General features: G+C 43.3%; 2 protein-coding genes across 3 annotated transcripts in view; one reads left to right on the top strand and one right to left on the bottom strand.

The window, feature by feature from the left end:
• Positions 1-7,537, bottom strand: part of P2RY14 (purinergic receptor P2Y14) — a 47,701-nt gene extending 40,164 nt beyond the window's left edge. Inside the window, exon 1 of the mRNA XM_053667214.1 lies at positions 7,431-7,537. The gene's annotated coding sequence lies outside the window, so the exon portion shown is untranslated. The remainder of the gene's footprint in view (positions 1-7,430) is intronic.
• Positions 1-17,986, top strand: part of MED12L (mediator complex subunit 12L) — a 315,205-nt gene that overhangs the window by 156,759 nt on the left and 140,460 nt on the right. The window lies entirely within an intron of this gene.

The raw sequence follows: 17,986 nt of genomic DNA, 5'->3' as shown, positions 1-17,986 counted from the left end.
ATGAACTAAAGGAGGGGAATGCAGGTAGGAGGGGGTAATCAGGGTGGAGGGGAATAAGCGGGAGAAAATGGGACGACTGTAATAGCATAATCAATAAAACATTTTTAAAAAGAATCAGTGTTCATTGAATGAATGAATGAATGAATGAAATACCTCTAGAATGAGACTGAGATTTCACTCATTCTCCATAGTAGGATGGAAATGTTAGTTAGATAAAGCCTCCTTTGAGCTCCTACCAACCTTTGACCTTAGGGCTGAACTCATTGGGAAGATCCTCTAAGCAACAGGTGAGTTCTGCTTTCTAGCCAGGTGTCTCTCCCACAAGAAAAGTTGACACATTTCAAGTCTTCCTGGTGTGAATAATTTCAGTAGTTCAATGAAAAGATCCTGGAAAATTGTGTGAGATCCAGGAAAATTGAGAATCAGATTCTTCTTTGAAGTGACCACACTAAAGTGTGTATAGTTGACCCTTGACCAACACAGGGATTAGGGGCATCAATCCCCTGTGTATGTGAAAATAGACATACAACTTTTGACTCCCCCCCAAAATTTGATATGCCTACTGTTGACTAGAAGCATTATCAATAATATCAACAGTTGGGTAACATATTTTGTATGGATTATATATAGTATTCTTAAAATAAAATAAAGAAAATGTTATTAAGAAAGCCATAAGGAAGAGAAAAAACATTTACAGTAGTTACTGAATAAAATTGCATATAAGTGTACTTGTACACTTTAAACCTGTGTTGTTCAAGAGTCAACTGTAATCTCCATTGGGCAAAACCTGAACAACTAAATAGCTGATCTTTTGCTTTTTGCTTTCTTCTTTGAGATCCTAACTTCAACAGCAGATGTTGTATAATTGAGTAGGAGCCACCACCCCTCTCTGATCTGAAAGATGAAGGGTCAGAACATATCTAAGGCCTTTGAAGTTTTTAAGGAACAACAGATGGAAGACTTCACTGAAGAGCGAAAAGGCAATAATTTAATTGAGGCTGAATGAAGACAGAGATTTCAAAGGAACTAGAATTGATGAGATCCAAAAGCATATGACTGATATTTTACTTTGCCTTCAAATGAACAGGTGGACTGAGAAGCTTTGTAGCAAACTTGGTTTTTCTGTGAATTAACATAGCCAAGTTACTACTATAAAATAAGACTAGTGAGTTTCTTATTAGGTAGGTTTATACTTTTCTAGGGTGCTCATCAGGAAAAGAAAACTCCCTTAGAGGAGCCAGACGATTAGAAAGAAGGATTTTAAAGACTTAATGGAAGAGATTTGATTCCATATGACATTCTGGAAGCTGGGAATTTAGACTAGATTTTATGTAGTTTGTTGGCAAGTACTTTTTTGTAAAGATAGGATAGGATACTTCTATTGAAATTGGTTTCTCCAACTACTCTCCCTAAGTATTTTTAAGTATCTTATTGATTATGAAGTTATAGTTATCCCATTTTTTCCTTTATTCCTCTGCCTGGTACTCCTCTTCCCTGCAGCAGTACCCGTCCCCTGCCCTAGTTCATGTCCATGGGTCGTATGTGTGAGTTCTTCGGCTTTCCCCTTTCCTATACTACTCATAATGTCCCCCTGTCTGTTTTGTTCCTACCAACTATGCTGCTCGATTCTTGCACCATTTCCCCCTTTATTGAACTTCCCCCTCCAGCTGATAACCCTCCAAATGATTCCCATATCTACCATTCTGTTTCTGTTCTGATTGTTTGATTAGTTTGTTTTGTTTTTATTTTTTAAGGTCAGTTGTTGATAGTTGTGAGTTTGTTGTCATTATAATGTTCATAGTTTTGATCTTCTTTTTTCTTAAATAAGTCCCTTTAACATTTCATGTAATAATAACTTGGTGATGATGAATTCCTTTAGCTTTACCTTGTCTGGGAAGCACGTTATCTGCCCTTTCATTCTAAATGATACCTTTGCTAGGTAGAGTAATATTGGTTATAGGTCCTTGCTTTCCATCACTTCGAATACCTCGTGCCAGTCCCTTCTGCCTGCAGAGTTTCTTTTGAGAAATCAGCTGGCAGTCTTATGGGCACTTCTTTGTAGGTAACTTGGCTTTTCTCTCGCTTCTTGTAAGATTTTATCTTTAACCCTTGGCATTTTAATTATGATGTGTCTTGGGATGGGCCTCGTTGAGTCCAACTTGATTGGAACAATCTGTGCTTTCTGGACTGGTATGTCTATTTCCTTCACCAGATTAAGGAAGGTTTCTTTCATTATTTTTTCAAATACATTTCCAATTTCTTGCTCTTTCTCTTCTTCTGGCATCTCTATGATGCGAATGTTGGACCTCTTAAAGTTGTCCAAAGGGATGGTTATACAATCCTCTTTTTTTTTTGGAATTTTTTTCTTGTTGTTATGATTGGTTGTTTTTTGCTTCCTTATGTTTCATATTATTGATTTGATTCTTGGCTTCATCCACTCTACTGTTGTTTCCCTGTGAATTGTTCTTTATTTCAATTAGTGAATCCTTCATTTCTGACTAAATATTTTGTATGCTGCTGATGTCCTCACTAAGTTCCTTGGGCGTCCTTATAAACCAGTGTTTTGAACTCTGCATCTAATAGATTGCTAATCTCCATTTTGTTTAGTTCTTTTCTTGGAGTTTTGATCTGTTTTTTCATTTGGGCCATGTTTCTTTGTCTCCTCATTTTGACAGCCTCCCTGTGTTGTATCTATGTATTAGGTAGAGCTGCTATGACTCCCTGTCTTTGTAGCGTGGTCTATTGTGGTAGGTGTTCTGTAGGGTCCAATGGCATAGCCTCCCCTGTCATCTAGGGCTGGGTACTCGAAGTGTGCCCTTCCTGTGGGCTGAGTACACCCTCCTCTTGCAGCTGAGCCTTGGTTCCTGTTGGCAGATCAATGGGAGGATTTACCCAGGCCGGTCAGCTGCAAGCACTGGCTGTGACCACTGACCAACCTCTGCCCTCTGTGGAGGATCAGCTGTGTGGGAGCAGGATGGGGGTGCTCCAGTGTGGTCTGTTGCTGTCCACTGGTTTCACAGGCTCTGGGGTTTCCCGGGTGGTGCAGGCAAAGGTCAGCCCCCACCTATGTTTTGCCCCTGGGCCAACCTGCCTGAGCTATACAGCATGAGATGGCTGCTACTGGTGCTGGGCTTGGAGATTCCCAGGTGAAACCAAGCTGTGAAACCAATGTGGCTGCTGCTAGTGCCCAGCCCGCTGCTCACTGAGGCCAGCTGTAGCTTGTTTGATAGGTTTAGGAAGTTGTGAAGCATGGGCCAAGACCAGCTATTCACATGGAAAAGAAGTTTGGGTGGGTCCATAAGTTGGGTGGGGCAGAGTCTTAGGGGATCTGCAAGTGGGTCAAACAGTGTTAGCCAGTTAATGGAGTCTCAGATATGCCACCAGCCTGCCAGTTCTATCGGGGGAGGGTTCAGAAAACAGACAGCGGCCTCTGCTTTCCCCGGTGCCAACACTTCAGCCTCTCCCAGTATGCCACTGGTGCCCTTCCAAGCTGCCGCCCAGAGCTGGAGTTCAGAGGGAGTAAGTCTGAGAAGGTGAGTCTGTGTGTGGGTCCTTTGAGAGGAACTGCTTGGGGCTTCAGCAGATTCTTACTAGGGGACTCAATCCCCACTTGTTTTTGCAGCCAGAAGTTGTGGGAACTTATATCCCTGGCACTGGAACCCTGGGCTGGGGGGCCTGGTGTGGGTCTGGGCCTGCTCACTCTTGAGAAATCCCTCCCAAATATTTTCCCACCACACAGGGATGAGGGACCAGCCCATTCCTTGTCCATACCCCTCCTACCAGTCAGGATGGATGTGGTTTCTTTAATTCCATAGTTGTTGGACTTCCATTCAACTTGATTTCTGATGGTTCTGAGTGATGGTTGTTTTATATTTTAGTTGTAATTTTGGTGTGGTTGTGTAAACAGGTGAGCTATGCCTGCCTATACCACCATCTTGCTACCCCCCTCTCCCTAGATTTTTATGCAGGTTTTAGCATTCACAGAGGCTATGGGTTTGGTGCTAGATGTAGCAACAAGAATTGAAGCTAATTTGCAGCCCTGGACAGTAAATAGAATCCAACCAATGAACCCCTTTTGTAGCATCTAGTCTGAACTGTAGGGATAACCACATAATTTATTGTCCAACCTAGGACACTGCGGAGGTAGAAAGGGGGACTGACCACACAGTATTGTCCGACAGCAGGTGAAAACTGTAGGGGTCCCAGGATATCGGGTCACTTCATCCAGTGGGATTCAAAATTGACCATGCAACAGGATTAGCTAGAGGGCTTAATAAAGCACAGATTGCTGGGCTTCACCCCCAAACTTTCATAGTCAGTCTGGCCTGGGTTCAAAAATTTGTGTGTTTCACAAGTTCACTGATATTGAGGTATCTTGCGTCTGGGACTACACTTTGAGAACCACTGCTGTGCCTGAATAGGCTTGCACTGATGATGTAGTTTTCAGTTAAAAGAAACTCCTTATTGGCCAGTTCTCCTCTCCTAGAGAGCCTTCTACAAGTGAGGATACCTTTGAGGAAGATGGCTGCATAAACTCATTCAACCTGTGTCTCTCTGCACTGGCCTGTTCTTGGTTTTCCAGAGACTGCTTAATCTGGGAGGCTGAGACATCTCAACTGGTACCAACCTAACTTTTAAGGAAAGGCTGAAAGCGAGTGGAGTAAATGCGACCTCTGGTTTCTTACCATAGAGACTTCGGTTTAGGGATCCTCAATATCTAAATTCACATTAGAGGTTTTTTATAAAGTGAACAGTTTTAGGCCACAATATTTCTTTATTCAGCAGTTGGCTTCAGAAGTATTTTAGATCTAATTGGAAATACTCTGACTCCCTCCCTCCCTTCCTTTTGTGGTCAAGAATAATGTAATGCTGCCCTGGATGGTATAGCTCAGTGGATTGAGCGCAGGCCTGTGAACCAAAGAACTGTGGTTCGATTCCTAGTCAGGGCACATGCCTGGGTTGCAGGCCAATTCCCATCAGGGGACACACGAGAGGCAACCATACATTGATATTTCTCTCCCTCTCTCCTTCCCTTCCCCTCTAAAGATAAATAAACAAAATCTTTTAAAAAAATTTTAAAAAGAATAATGTAATGCTTAACTATGTGGGAAAAATACACTGCCTTTACTTTTTAAGCATTTATTAAGTATTTTGTCCTTATTAAGTGGCTTTATTAGTAAGGCAAATAAATGTGTATGAGGAATTCATCTGTAGATCAGTGGTTCTAAAGTGCGGACCCCTGTACCACCCAGGCATTGTTAGAAATGCAAATTCTGAAGCCCCAGCTCCACTTTAATGAACCAGAAGCTTTGGGAGTTGGGCCTGAGGATGTGTGCTTTAATAAGGCTTCCAGGCAATTCAGTTGTGCAGCAAAGTTTGAGAAGTACTATTATAAGTGCTTTTGTATCTTATCTGTTTTGGTGTACAAAGGTATTGAAATGTCCGAATTATATTTGCCAATGGTCTGATACATAATTACATGTATACCTGCATTGATTTTATGATAACAATTGTGATGTCGGCCCACACTTACTGAATGTTTCCTACATCACTGTGTCGATGACTTTACAAATATTATCTGATTTAATCATGAATAGTAACATACTAATGTCATTGCTGTTTTAGTGTGGTTCTCCCTGCCCACCCCACCCCCCACCCACAACAGGCAGTTCTCCTGACTTCAGAGACTTTCTTTTTCTACCACTCCTCCATCCATTGTATTATTTTTGAAGATGTCAGGGATAATTACAATGATATGTTTTTAATTTAACACTCACCCTCCACCCAAACATAGATGTGTGATACTAGATTGAACGTTCCTATAATCAGGGAGCTATAGAGATGCCCCTACAAATACATACTTGAGGATGGAAGTATTAATTGAAGGTGATTGGAGATGTGCTGGTTGGTGATTGGTGGGGCAGGCAGAGGGGGCAGCAGGCGTAGCAGTGTTCGTGCTGCACTGATGGAAACTGGGCTGAGGAGCCGGCCGTGCCCGGAGGCGCAGGCTCGTGCCGAGATCCGCTGGGTGGCCCTGGCCAGCTGCTGTGACATGGGTCTACAGCACTCTTCTCTGCACCCTGCCCACTTCCTTTTATGAGTCTTTATGCTTTGAGGATCTTGGTGTCTCCTTATGTCTTCCTTACTAAGCTAGAACAAACAACCATTTTTAGCTTATGTGTGTATTACCAGTGTGCAATTGTGTATGGGTGTGCATACTTTTTGTGTATTTATGGATTTTATTAAGTGAAATCTATTGGTATGTTCACAAATCATAAAATGTTATTTTGATATTTTATAGTTAGTACACTGTTTCCTTATTTTTTAACTTATCAATATCTAGATTTTTTAGTGCTAAAATTGTTTTTAAGTCTGTTTTTTAAAATTAAAGAAATTAAAAATTAAAGTTGACATACAATATTGTTTCAGATATGAAATATAGTGATTAGACACATATAATTTACAAAGTGATCACCTCTATATAAGTCTGGTACCCATCTGACACAATGCATAATTATTCAGACTACAGTGTATTTTTTTTAACCAGTGTGATCTCTGATTTATTTTCTTTGAAAGATTAGTTGTCCATAAAAAATATCTCTGGACTAAATAGATTGCATGAGATTGGTTGACTATGCTGACAGTGTGGATCTCTCCCAATTCCCCTGTGCATAACTTAAATTTATAATGTTTAAAGTACTTTAAATAATTGAGCTGATTAGTCATAGATCATAATAAGTAACACATAAACTCAAAAAATGTTTTCTATAAATAGGATAGATGTTTTTGCAGCTCATAATTCTCTTTAAAGGTAAATAAATATCTTACTAGGTAATTGGGGTTAACTTATCCCAATAGCAAAAAAGATAAAAAGCTTTTTACCTATTTGAGTATGCGTACAAATAGATACTAACTATACATCTTCACACACATGCAGTCGCAAGCAAAAACACGTTCACATGGACTCTTAAATATTATTGTAATAATTAACTTCATAGCTCTCAGAGGCAATTTTGATACACAGGTACAAGCTTTGGGCATGTTTGCCCTGGATGAAGAAGACCTTTTAAACCTTTTCTTTGCTATCTCTTCATCTCAGATATATTTTGACAACCACAGTTGGAAATCACAAATAATCATCAATGATACAATTTCAGATTGGATTCCAGAAGCAGCATGAGCAAACGTACTACCATAACCACTGATTACAGTTCTCAAACAAAAAGGGAAAATGCAGATGGTCCCCTGTCCTCAGCGTTGCTGCTGCTGAGTTCTGACCTCTCCTTCCCTCCTTCCCTCCTTCCCTCCTTCCCTCCTTCCCTCCTTCCCTCCTTCCCTCCTTCCCTCCTTCCCTCCTTCCCTCCTTCCCATTCGCACGCCCCTCTCGCACACACTCGGCTCGCTCACTCGAGGAAAAGCTGTCTCCTTACCTGCCTCCAGCTCTCATCTGCCAGTCGGGGAGCGCTCATTCAGAATGTGTCTCACTGTGCACTTTAGACTAAGACTGTTATACACCAAGTTCTCCCTCGTCTCAAGAACAAACGCAAATTGGGAACTTGACAGAAACCACAAGATAGTGGGTTGAGTGTCACTGCTGAATTGGCCAGCTAGAATTTATTCAAGGCTGGGAAATGGAAGGAGAGATGTTTGAATCTCTGTGGGTGTGTGGCTGGCCTCTGTGCTGGATTTTTCCCTTTGGTGGTCCAGTTCCTTCTTGAAATTTTCTATTGCTTCTTGAAATTTTGCTTTCCATCTGGCAAATAAACAGCAGGCAGCAACCGCAATGTGTTTTCTTTTGAAACTTTGCCATTGCCAGATTCAACCTGTGGTAAGTGGTGGCGAACTGATGGTGGGTATCTGAGATCAGTAAGGTGTGGCTCTTTCAGAAGGACCTCCTAAGGGGAAACCAACAGCCACACTACCTAGCATGTCCATAGATGAGTGGTGACTGGAGTGACCTGGAAATGCAGAATTAGCATTTGTGTAAAGAAGCATTTTGACACCAGTGACCACATCTTTTAGGTAAGAGGTGTTTCTTTTGTTGTTTTTCTAAGCATTAATTTTTCCATATTTGGCATTACTGACAGGTAGATCATGAGTAGGACTTCAGATAAACTCACCACGTGTTAATCTTTTGCCAGGTTTGTGCTGCTTATGATATTGCTTTGAAAGCAAGAGGCAGGGCCCCTTCATAGTTTTAGTTATTTGCAAGTTCAGTAATATAAATCGTAACTTCCTGCAGAGCGCTCCAGTGTCTTTCCCATTGGATAATAGTGTGCACTTAGATTTGGAAGTACTCGGAATTTGGCTGCAAAGGCCAGGTCAGAGTGTGTGACTCAGCACCAGATAAGAACCAGATAAGGAAGAAGCGGTGGTCTGAAAATCTCTTTACAAGGCTCCTGCACTTCAGCTGTGTTCACTCAAGTGGCCCATTGCTAAATTATGGGCTAACGGCTGAATTTAGTTCAATTTAGAAACATAATATGTACGTTTACAATTAGAATAATTGGTGGTACTTATGCACATGCTCATGAGACTGCCAGCTAGTGTCCTTGGTACTTTTGTGTACCTCCTGTCTGTAGTGAGCAGTGTTCCAGACCTCAGGTGTCGTAGTGACTAAGTCAGGCCCAAGTCCTTTCCCTGACAAAGTGCATTTTCTTATTTCACGTCTCATACACAAACGTAGTTGTCATGTTGATCCATTTAATAGAGTCAGTAGAGGCCTGAGGGACCCACTGTTGGTTTAGAGAGGCTCTGTATGGTCCACACTGCTGCTTTGACTAGTGCCTCCTGGGGCTGGTGGGTTTCTGCTGCAGTGAGATCTGGCAGGTACATAGGCAGAAAAACAGACAGAGGGTGAGCCATCAGAGCCTGGTTATTACCAGGGCTCACTGCAGAGTCCTAAAGATGTAAACCTTATGCTGATTTAATTGGATGATTTGGCAGTACCGGTCTCCAAGTGGCAGCTCTCAAAGCTTGTGTGATTTATGGTAGAAGGCGCTGTTTATTCTGCCTGTCTCAGACACAGCCATGGATCATCCCAGGCACTTTCTTGTGCTTCTTGCCTTCTCCACGGGGTGTGCCACATACCTGTTAGTGAGTGTGACTGGGGAGGAAGTTACCATTTCTTTCCCTGGATCTGCCTTTTTTCCTCTTGGTACTAGGAGCTGCAAAGCCCAAGGCCAAAGGGATAGTCCTGTTTGTAGTCGTCTGATGGCAGGTGGTCCAGATAAGCGGGGTAGGTCTTTAGGAAATGAGGAACTGTGCAGAAGTAGAGAAGTCATGCCTTGCAAGATCGGCTGCCACTCACTCGGAGCTTGTTGGGATCCAGCATGGCCTCGTCTGTGGCCAAGCCACTTCAGTCAGAACCAGAGTGCGGATTGCATGTTTAGTTGTTCTAAACACTGTATGTGTTTTAACTCACTGAGTTCTCACAGTACGTGCACGAGCCAGGTGGGTTGCACTACGGTAGCCTCCCCCACATTTTTATGAACAGTGGAGGAACCTGAGGCACAGGGATGTGAAGGTAGGCCCCACTGCCCCTGGAATGGTACTCCGACCCTGGCAGGGCAGCTCCCGAAGCTGTGCTTGGATTTTACATGTTGGTATGGGGACGGAATCACGGATGGAGAGGAGGTGACAGCCAGTGAGGGCAAGGGAGGTGATGGAGTGAAGGGATCGAGCAAAAAAGACAAAGAATTCATGGACATGGACAACAGAGTCGTGATGCTGGGGAGAAGGGGTATAAGGTGACTAAATGGCAATGGGAAAAAAATAAAGATTAAATTTAAAAAATCAGATACTTTCCAAATTTGTGAATGCCTAATGTCTTGTGGGCCAAAACAACCTGACCAGGCACTGCGCTGGGTTGTGGGGAGGAAGTCTCGGCCTCTGTTCTGTTGTATTAGAAGGTAGTGGGGCAAGAATGACAGAGGGGCAGCCAGGGACCGAAAGGGAAAAGTCGTTTGTGATGATGGAATCAAAGCGCTGAGGTACGTACTCTCACTCGTGTGATCAAGGAGCACTTCCTCTGCATTATTTCCTTTTGCGGCCAGTCTATACCAGAACCATCTGAGGGACCACTAATCCTATTTTTACAGATGAGAAAATAGAGCCTCAGAAAATGCAAGTTGCCCAAGCTAGGAGGTGGCAGGACTGGACAATGGAGCTGGTCTTTAGATGCGAAGTTGTATGGGGGCGACTTTCCTCACAAGTCCCCCCGTGTACCACGGATGAGAGTAAACATGACTGAGACATGATGCTTGGGGAGGAGAGGTGGCCATTTCCCCAGAGGAAAAAGGCCTTGAGCAGTGGCCAGTTTCTCAGGGGAAAAAGACCTTGAGCTCCCTCCTCCAGGGGCTTTTATTGGGTTGTAGTACACAGGAATACAGGGTGGCAAGCATCAAACAGTACATGACATTTGAAAGAAATCTGAGGGCTTAGTATGAGTCAGAGCCTGTCAGAAACAGAGTTTTAGGGTTTCCTGCCCAAACCCTTAACATATAAATGAAAGCACTCTTAGCAGAGTAGATTTCACAGGTTTATCAGGAAGTCTTGGTGATGCCAGATTTTTTCCCCAGGACACGCTCTAGTAAGGCAAGGAGCTGAATTCCTCCCCAACAGGTATTCAGGCTTAAGGGGATTAGAGCCAGGAAGTGCTTCTCCCAGAGGACGTGGGGACTCGGGCTTTGACAAAGCCGGGGGCGAGAGTCCATTGCTCTTTGTTGCAGGCTCCCCCCACCCCCCAGTCCTTCCACGAAGGCCTCCCAGAGGATCGAGTCTGGCTTAGGTTGCCCCTCCTCTTAGGTCTTACCCATCATTGACTTCCATCCAAGCTTTGGGGGCAGGGAGAGGAAACTGAGGCAGCATTTGCTGCCAGAGACAAGCTTTGTCTTCTACGGCTCACATTCCAAAGGTCGTCCCTGGCCCTTAGCCACAAGGGGTCAAGATACAATTCCTAGAACCAGGCAGAGCCGTCTACAACAGAGTTGACTGTTCCTTCCTCAGCTTAGTGGCTCTTTCTTACAACCAGATGAACAGTGAGCACTAATTCATTGATGTATCAAGCATCTGAGAGTCGGGTATACCAGGACAGCCTTGTTGGGAACACAGGAAAAGTCGATTTTCTCATCAAGAAGTGCTGATTGTATGCACACAGAAAACTTTAGTCTGAGATGAGAGATGGGAAGAGCGTGGTGGCAGGCAAATGAGGAGGCACAGGTGATAATCATCGGAGGTGCCAGGGCAAGTGGTGGAAGCTGCACTTGCCTTGGAATTGGGGAGATGAACAGTCAAGTATTCAAGAAGAACTTGGTGAATTATCCATTCATCTTGAGTTCCCAAGATTGCATGCCTTAAGGCAGATTTTTCTGCCTCAGCAGAGTTTTTGGCCATAGGACCTTACTAATGGGGACAAGGCAGGAGTTGTGGGTTCTCTTTCCATGTTTGGGGGACTTGTATAAGAGGCACCCAGAGCCCCACTGCCTTTTTCTTCGGGGCCTTCTGCCTCCCTGGGGACTCTGAAGCAGCTCTCTCTAACTCGGAAGGTCATTGTTCATGGACCAGACTGGCCATCAGCATCACCTGGGGAGCTTTAAGAATGCATATTCCAAGACCCTAATTCAAACGAACTGAATCAGAATCCTTGCATTTGGGGCTCATTTCAAAAGTATTAGAAATGTGGCCCAGTGTGAGCATGGCTGCCTTGCTGTTTTGAAACCTCTGATCTTAAAATGTGTGGAAGAACTTTTATCTCCACAATGGAGGGTGGATAAATACTGTACCTTCCAACCTCATTGGTTCAGCTCACTACTCTTAATGGCCTGGGCCCCTTATCGCTACTGCCATAGCTTCGGATAGCCATGCAGACCTGTGCCCTGAGAGCAGAAATTTTGATGATCAGAGTATTAGAAGGGTGGTATTGATGAAAAGGGAAGTTCGTAGACCTAGAGAGAGAGTAAGGCTACAGCAGCCACAGGTTAGATGAAACCCAAGGGGGGGAAGGAAGGATATCAAAAGGGGCTTATGAAATAAAAGCAATGTTGTTTGACTTCTTTGCAGACATTTCAGCCTAGCTTCTTTTATTGTTGCCCCCCAGCCGCCAACTATACCTCAGTAAATGCTATAACTCTGCTTTTACACTGTCTGCTGTTACTCCTTAGCAGTAGAGTCTGGGGAGTGAAGTCTTCCTTTACTTATGCCCTCACTCTGGCCCAGCTGTCCCACTCTGTGGACACTCGAAGACATGGTTGGGCATATTTGAGAATGACTCACATATCGCAGTGCAGCAGTTAAAATTGGCTCCGCTACCATTTCGTGTTTTCTTAAGGCTTATGCTAGGCATTTTGTGGATATGCTTACGTACAAAGATTAGCTTGTATACATTTTTCTCTATTAGAATTGGAAATAAGTATTTTATTAATGTTTGTAAAGATATTTTATCCTGACAAGCTATTTATTCATCATATCGTCATATATTTTAAAAATTAGCTGTTCTCGCCCTGGCTGGCGTAGCTCAGTGGATTGAGCGTGGGCCTGCGAACCAGAGTATCGAGGTTCAATTCCCAGTCAGGGCACATGCCTGGGTTGCTAGGCCAGTTCCCAGCAGGGGACTCACGAGAGGCAACCACACATTAATGTTTCTCTCCCACTCTTTCTCCTTCCCTTCCCCTCTCTCGAAAAATAAATAAAGAAAATATTTATAAAAAATTAGCTGTTCTCTTTAGCAACAAAATTTAGCTTTTTTCAACAATAAATAATAAAATAATGGCAATGATTTTAAAATAGTAAAAAGTAGTTTAAAAATTTAATAATGGAGGACATGTTCCCCACTGTAAGGATTCTTACTATCAAAAAAGAGGGAAAAGCTAGAATCAGTATTTTTTTCCTGTGATGTTTTGAATTACACTAAATAGTTCCGTTTTCTCAACCCTTTCACATTTGATTTTGTAGATCTCTTGGAAAGCAAAGCACCAGGGGTGGGCGGCAGGTGGGGGGTTCATCCTGGTTACTCTTTCCCTGAGAACCCTCTCCAGACCCCTGACGACTGCCCACCATACATGCTCACAGACACGTACATTTCCTTTCTCCAGCTTTGTTTTTGGGCCCGACTCTGCCTTGTCCATAATAAAACCGGTTATATATAAACATCCCTTGTGTATTCATCCTGCAGATAGAGTGAGTTGGACACACGTAATCCCCAAATTTGTGTGTTATTGTTTCCAGTCCATTTCCGTCCAGCCTGTCGTCAACGGCCCTGAGCAGCTGGCTTTCTTATTCTTGGTGTTCTGTAAATGTTCTGTGTTGCTCCTTACCCCAAAATCTTTTTTTATGTAGTAAAAAATCAACTTTATTGTTATTGCCTTATCCCCGATTTTCCCCTTTTGCTTCACTGGGTGGTAAAGACAGACGAGTGGGCTTTGCTGTCACCCCACTTGCTGTCTCAGACCTATTCATGTCAGCCCTGCGTGGTGGGGCCTTATTAGTTATTCATGACTTTGCAGTATTCTGTACTTTATTTAATCAGCCCGTATTGATGGACGTTTTGGTAGATATGAACATTTTTAGTTGAATTTATTGGGGTGACATTGGTCAGTAAAAATATAGGTTTCGGTTGTGCGATTCTGTAATATACTATACATCATCTGTACATTGTATTTCAGTGAGTTTATTTTAACCATAGGATCTATCTACTGGGTTATACCATGAAAAAAAGTAAAAAGAAAAGGATTTTTTCAGCAAGTGGCATGTATGTCAGGGAGGCATGGCTGCAGACAGGGTCCCACTGTCCATCAGGAAATGTATTGGACAAGAACACAGAGGATTTTAGTACAAGAGCCAATATAAACATCATATGGAAGCACCGGGATATTAAAGGTACTGGCAGCGAGTTTGGCAGTTGTCCTCCAAAAGGGTCTGTGAAGGGTCTGGTATCTGAAGTGGTTCTTATATATATGGCTCCATTATTTCTAGAATGGTTTGAAAATCAACCTGGGATTAAAAGAAGGGTGTGAGCAAAGGTATGAGGGAAGGAGAGTCAGCAGAGGTAGGTGGGGTACAGTGTGGAGGGATTGCAGTTACCAAGCCGAGGAGTTCCTAATTCAGTATGCCCATTTTTAGCTTGTAGTAAAGTAACCGGAGATGTGCTTTAAAAAGTGTGTGCTGGCAGGAAAACGTCGAAGGCAGATATGCCTTTGTGTTTCTCCATGTGAAGCCATTAGCTCCTGTCAAGGTCAGTGCGTCGAATTAGTAGTGAAGGAGGGTGGCAGGATTGACGCCATTAGGACGTAATTAGGCACTGTATTATTGTAAAACAATGCCTTTATGGTTGTTTTTTAACTGCTTGAAATGAGTGACAGGCACAGGAATTACTGATTGTGGCCTTATTTTTACTGAAGAATTATGATGGTGAAACAAATGTCTTGTACGATACCTCCACCTTCTGGTAAATTGACAGAGAGTGTCTCTAAAATGAATTGATGTGCACAGTGTTTACGTGTTTCATGCACAGCTTGCAAAGCCCCACTTTGGGTGGGTGTTTACATTCAGTCATGAGTCAAAGACCCAAGCCAATTAGTCGAAGTGTGCAAACAGATTTTCTCTGTTAAGAATCAGAAGGAATAAATTTCGGTTGATATCATTGGCAAAAAATCAAAATTGAGAACTTTGTTACAAACATAAGAACTTCAGTGCCCGTATTTCCTCTTCTCTGTGTGCATTTTTGGAAGAATGTTGAAGAAGCAGAAGAAGGCCATTTTCTTTTGCACCTCTGACTGGACAAAATCTATCATTTCTCATTGTCTTCATTCTGCTTCCGTCTATTCTCAAAACTTGCTTCGGCTACCAGTCACTATCTCTGCAAGTGTCCCTGATACCTTGGTGGTGGTAGTATTCTCCCCACATGGACTGTTTTTACCTCATGCCCACCTAGTATGGGCAGTAGCTGTGCTCGTTGACTTATTTCGGCGTTCCCAGTGACCACTATCACAGCAAGCACTCAGAAATGCTGGCTGAGTGAATATATTACCAATATATGGGAGAGGCAGAGAGTATTCCCCAACTGTGTGCTCTGGTCCTGTGGTTACAGATATGTGAGACAGTGGCATTAATCTCAGAACAAGGACTAAGTATTTTTAAATACAGTAATGTTATCCCCGGGGCATTAAATGGTCTAATCAATTCTACTGCACACTTCTGAACTCCTTTTGTAGGTTTCTGATTTCCCCACCTGTATAACGATTCCGTTTAAGACAGGTAACTTAGAGGATAACACACTGCTTTTTAAGGCAGTTTTTTTCACTTAGTGCTCTAACTGCCCAGCTTTTTAGTTAGAAAAATGAGCCTTGAGAAAGCACTGCGAGAAACTTGATCCAGAATGAGACTTACAACGTGGAAAATTACTTCATCTTCATTAGATAAACTTTCCCAGAGTTGTTCTGATAAACAGATGCTACTTGTTCATACTGCAGGGGTGTGTGGGAGGAGAACATATCAGCAAGTTTGGTGCTGGGTTTGTGGTGTTGAGACTTCAGGGAACTTCACTGATGTTAACTGAAATCAAAGGAAGTGCTGGGGGTGATTTCATGCAGTCTCTTCTTTTTTAAAACAAAAAACAAAAAACCCAAATTGTTCACCACACCTGAGAGTATGTAGAATTAGCCTTTGTTCAGCATACAGATATTAGCCTAGCACACTTGTTTGTACTGGATAATATGAGGGTCGTCTGGTTATCCATGATAATTTAATTTCCTTGGCAGCCTGGCTGAGAAATCCTTGATGGTTTTAAGCAGTGTTGCAGAGAACTCATGTCCTTTTGCCAACAATGTGAATTCAACAGTGATTCTTAGCTGTTTTATATGAACCAATTGGCATAAGCAGAACAAAGAATCAATGAGGCCAAGGTTCTGTTTTCAGTCCTTGAATGGCCAGCCGTTCAGGGAGCAGCTGTGCAGCTGTGCTTGTTGCTTTTGTCTGTGGCATGAGGTGTGAATGAGGTCTCGTGGTCTGACCATGACAGGAAGGCTGAATGGGAACCCATATTCGCAAGCAGGGTGGGGCTTCCTCAGTCTTTCTGGAGCATCACAGACTTCCTGTAGGCAGCGGTGCTCTCACCCCCTGGGGTGGGGCGCCTACACCAGCGACCCCCAGGGGCTCTGCCCCCTGACCGGCCTGTTTTGTTTAGCTGTCTCCATGGAGGCTGGGTTTTGGAAGGACAAATGCAGCCACTGTCTCTGAAATCTGTTGAAATCCTACCAGTCATTTTTGGTACTTAGTTAATAATGTTAAGAGTGAATCATGATGGTTTTGTTGTGGAGGAAAGAAAGAACTTAAATTAGAATTTAGATTTAAATCTTCTTCCAGGAAGCAAAAGCAGACAAAAACATTCAATTTGGGTGGGCCATGTTGTGTCTTGCAGCATTAATCAAAACTGTTGGCAACAAAGCGAACCGTTATCCGCACTCCCCAGAAGTATCCATTAGAGGTTGGCATTGAATAGCTGCTAAACCAGCATCAGGCTTAGGGTTTACATTAGGCAGCTGGATAGAAGAAGCTTCACAGTGGGGCCTCTCACTAAGGGGAGGGCTGAATTCCTTGGATTCTTTTTTTCTTGTCCTAAGCTGCCTGCTTAATAAGTACAATAGGTATCACACTTCTGATGTAGATGGAGCTTTCATTATGTGCTATGAGTGTGGGGCAGTTATGTCCAGGTTTTGCTCACACTGTCCCAGTTTATACTGGTCATGCCAGTTCAGGGACACTTTCACCCTCAATAGTACCCAGGCTTTGATGATGAATTACACGCTTATCCTAATCATAAGGGAATAAAGCGATCAAACAGGCCTGATTGATTGACATAAGTTAATGTCCTCTTAATGGTATTGTCTTTCACGTTTATTAAACAAGTTAGTGAGCCTTTGGTTAAGAGCTCTTCTCTACTTCAAGTCCAGCCTTAGTTGTAGTATCCATGTAGTTTATTTGTGTTAATAGCATTTGGTAACATAAATAATTAGCAAGGCTTTTGGTAGTATCAGTAATAACTTCAAGGATGTGTTGCATTTCATTATTGGGCCATGGATAAAAGCTGAGCTTCTAGATCCACATCGCCTGCATCTCATCCCAGCTGCAGTCTTTCTGAAGTGCATGACCGCTTCGTCTCTGTTGTGAGGTGAGGCTGGTGCCTCCTCAAGGGTTTGTCGTGGGGATCAAGTGGGTGGATACAGGTCAGGAGCTGAGACTGGTGTTTGGTGCATAGGGAGTGCCCAATACACATCAGCCGTTTTCATCTCATTAGAAAACAACCAGTCAGTGTTTGAAGTACTAGACAAGAATATGTGAGGGACTGGGAAAAAATAGGAGTCAAGGTGTCCAGCAGTGGTTTTGTCAGTTTAAAATCATGGCGGTTGGTTTCTTTTCTTCTCTCAGCATGCCACACAGTGAGAGGTGGGCTCCTGCTCACAAATCCTCACTCACCCATGAGACCCCACAGCCCAGCCCTGGGCCTGAGCTCAGCCTGGCGCGGGGCCAGGCGGGGCAGAGGCTGCCTTGTCCAACACTCCTGAGGGTACATTGTCAGGGTCAGATACAGAGTGGTTAATGGGGACGAGGGCAAGAGAGGTGCCTAGGATGACTTGATTTCCAGTTCAGATGCCTGGGTAGATGATGATGCTGTTAACTAAGTTTAAAGGTGAGGAGCCTCCTAGGTTGGGGTGGAGAGAGAAAATGATGGAGTCCAGGTAACAGCCGGGACTCCTTGGCTTTATAACCTGCCGCCATCACTTCTCCCCCCAGCCATGCTCCCTTTGCTAGGGTGCTTCAGTCTTCTCGTCTGTAAAATGGGAGTAAGAGGATACCTACTTCGTAGGGTTGTTTGGGGGATTAAAGTGCTTGGGACAGTGACTGGTAGGCACTACATGAGGATTTGATCATCGTCATTATGATCTTTGTTTTTACCCTGTAATCTTAGGGGTATTGATAAGGTATGTATAGC

This window comes from Artibeus jamaicensis, unplaced genomic scaffold, assembly GCF_021234435.1.
Source record: "Artibeus jamaicensis isolate MK-2021 breed Jamaican fruit bat unplaced genomic scaffold, CSHL_Jam_final contig_466, whole genome shotgun sequence".
Taxonomy (NCBI): domain Eukaryota; kingdom Metazoa; phylum Chordata; class Mammalia; order Chiroptera; family Phyllostomidae; genus Artibeus; species Artibeus jamaicensis.
Note: the sequence above shows the minus strand (reverse complement) of the source record. Positions and strands in the feature narration are given on the sequence as shown.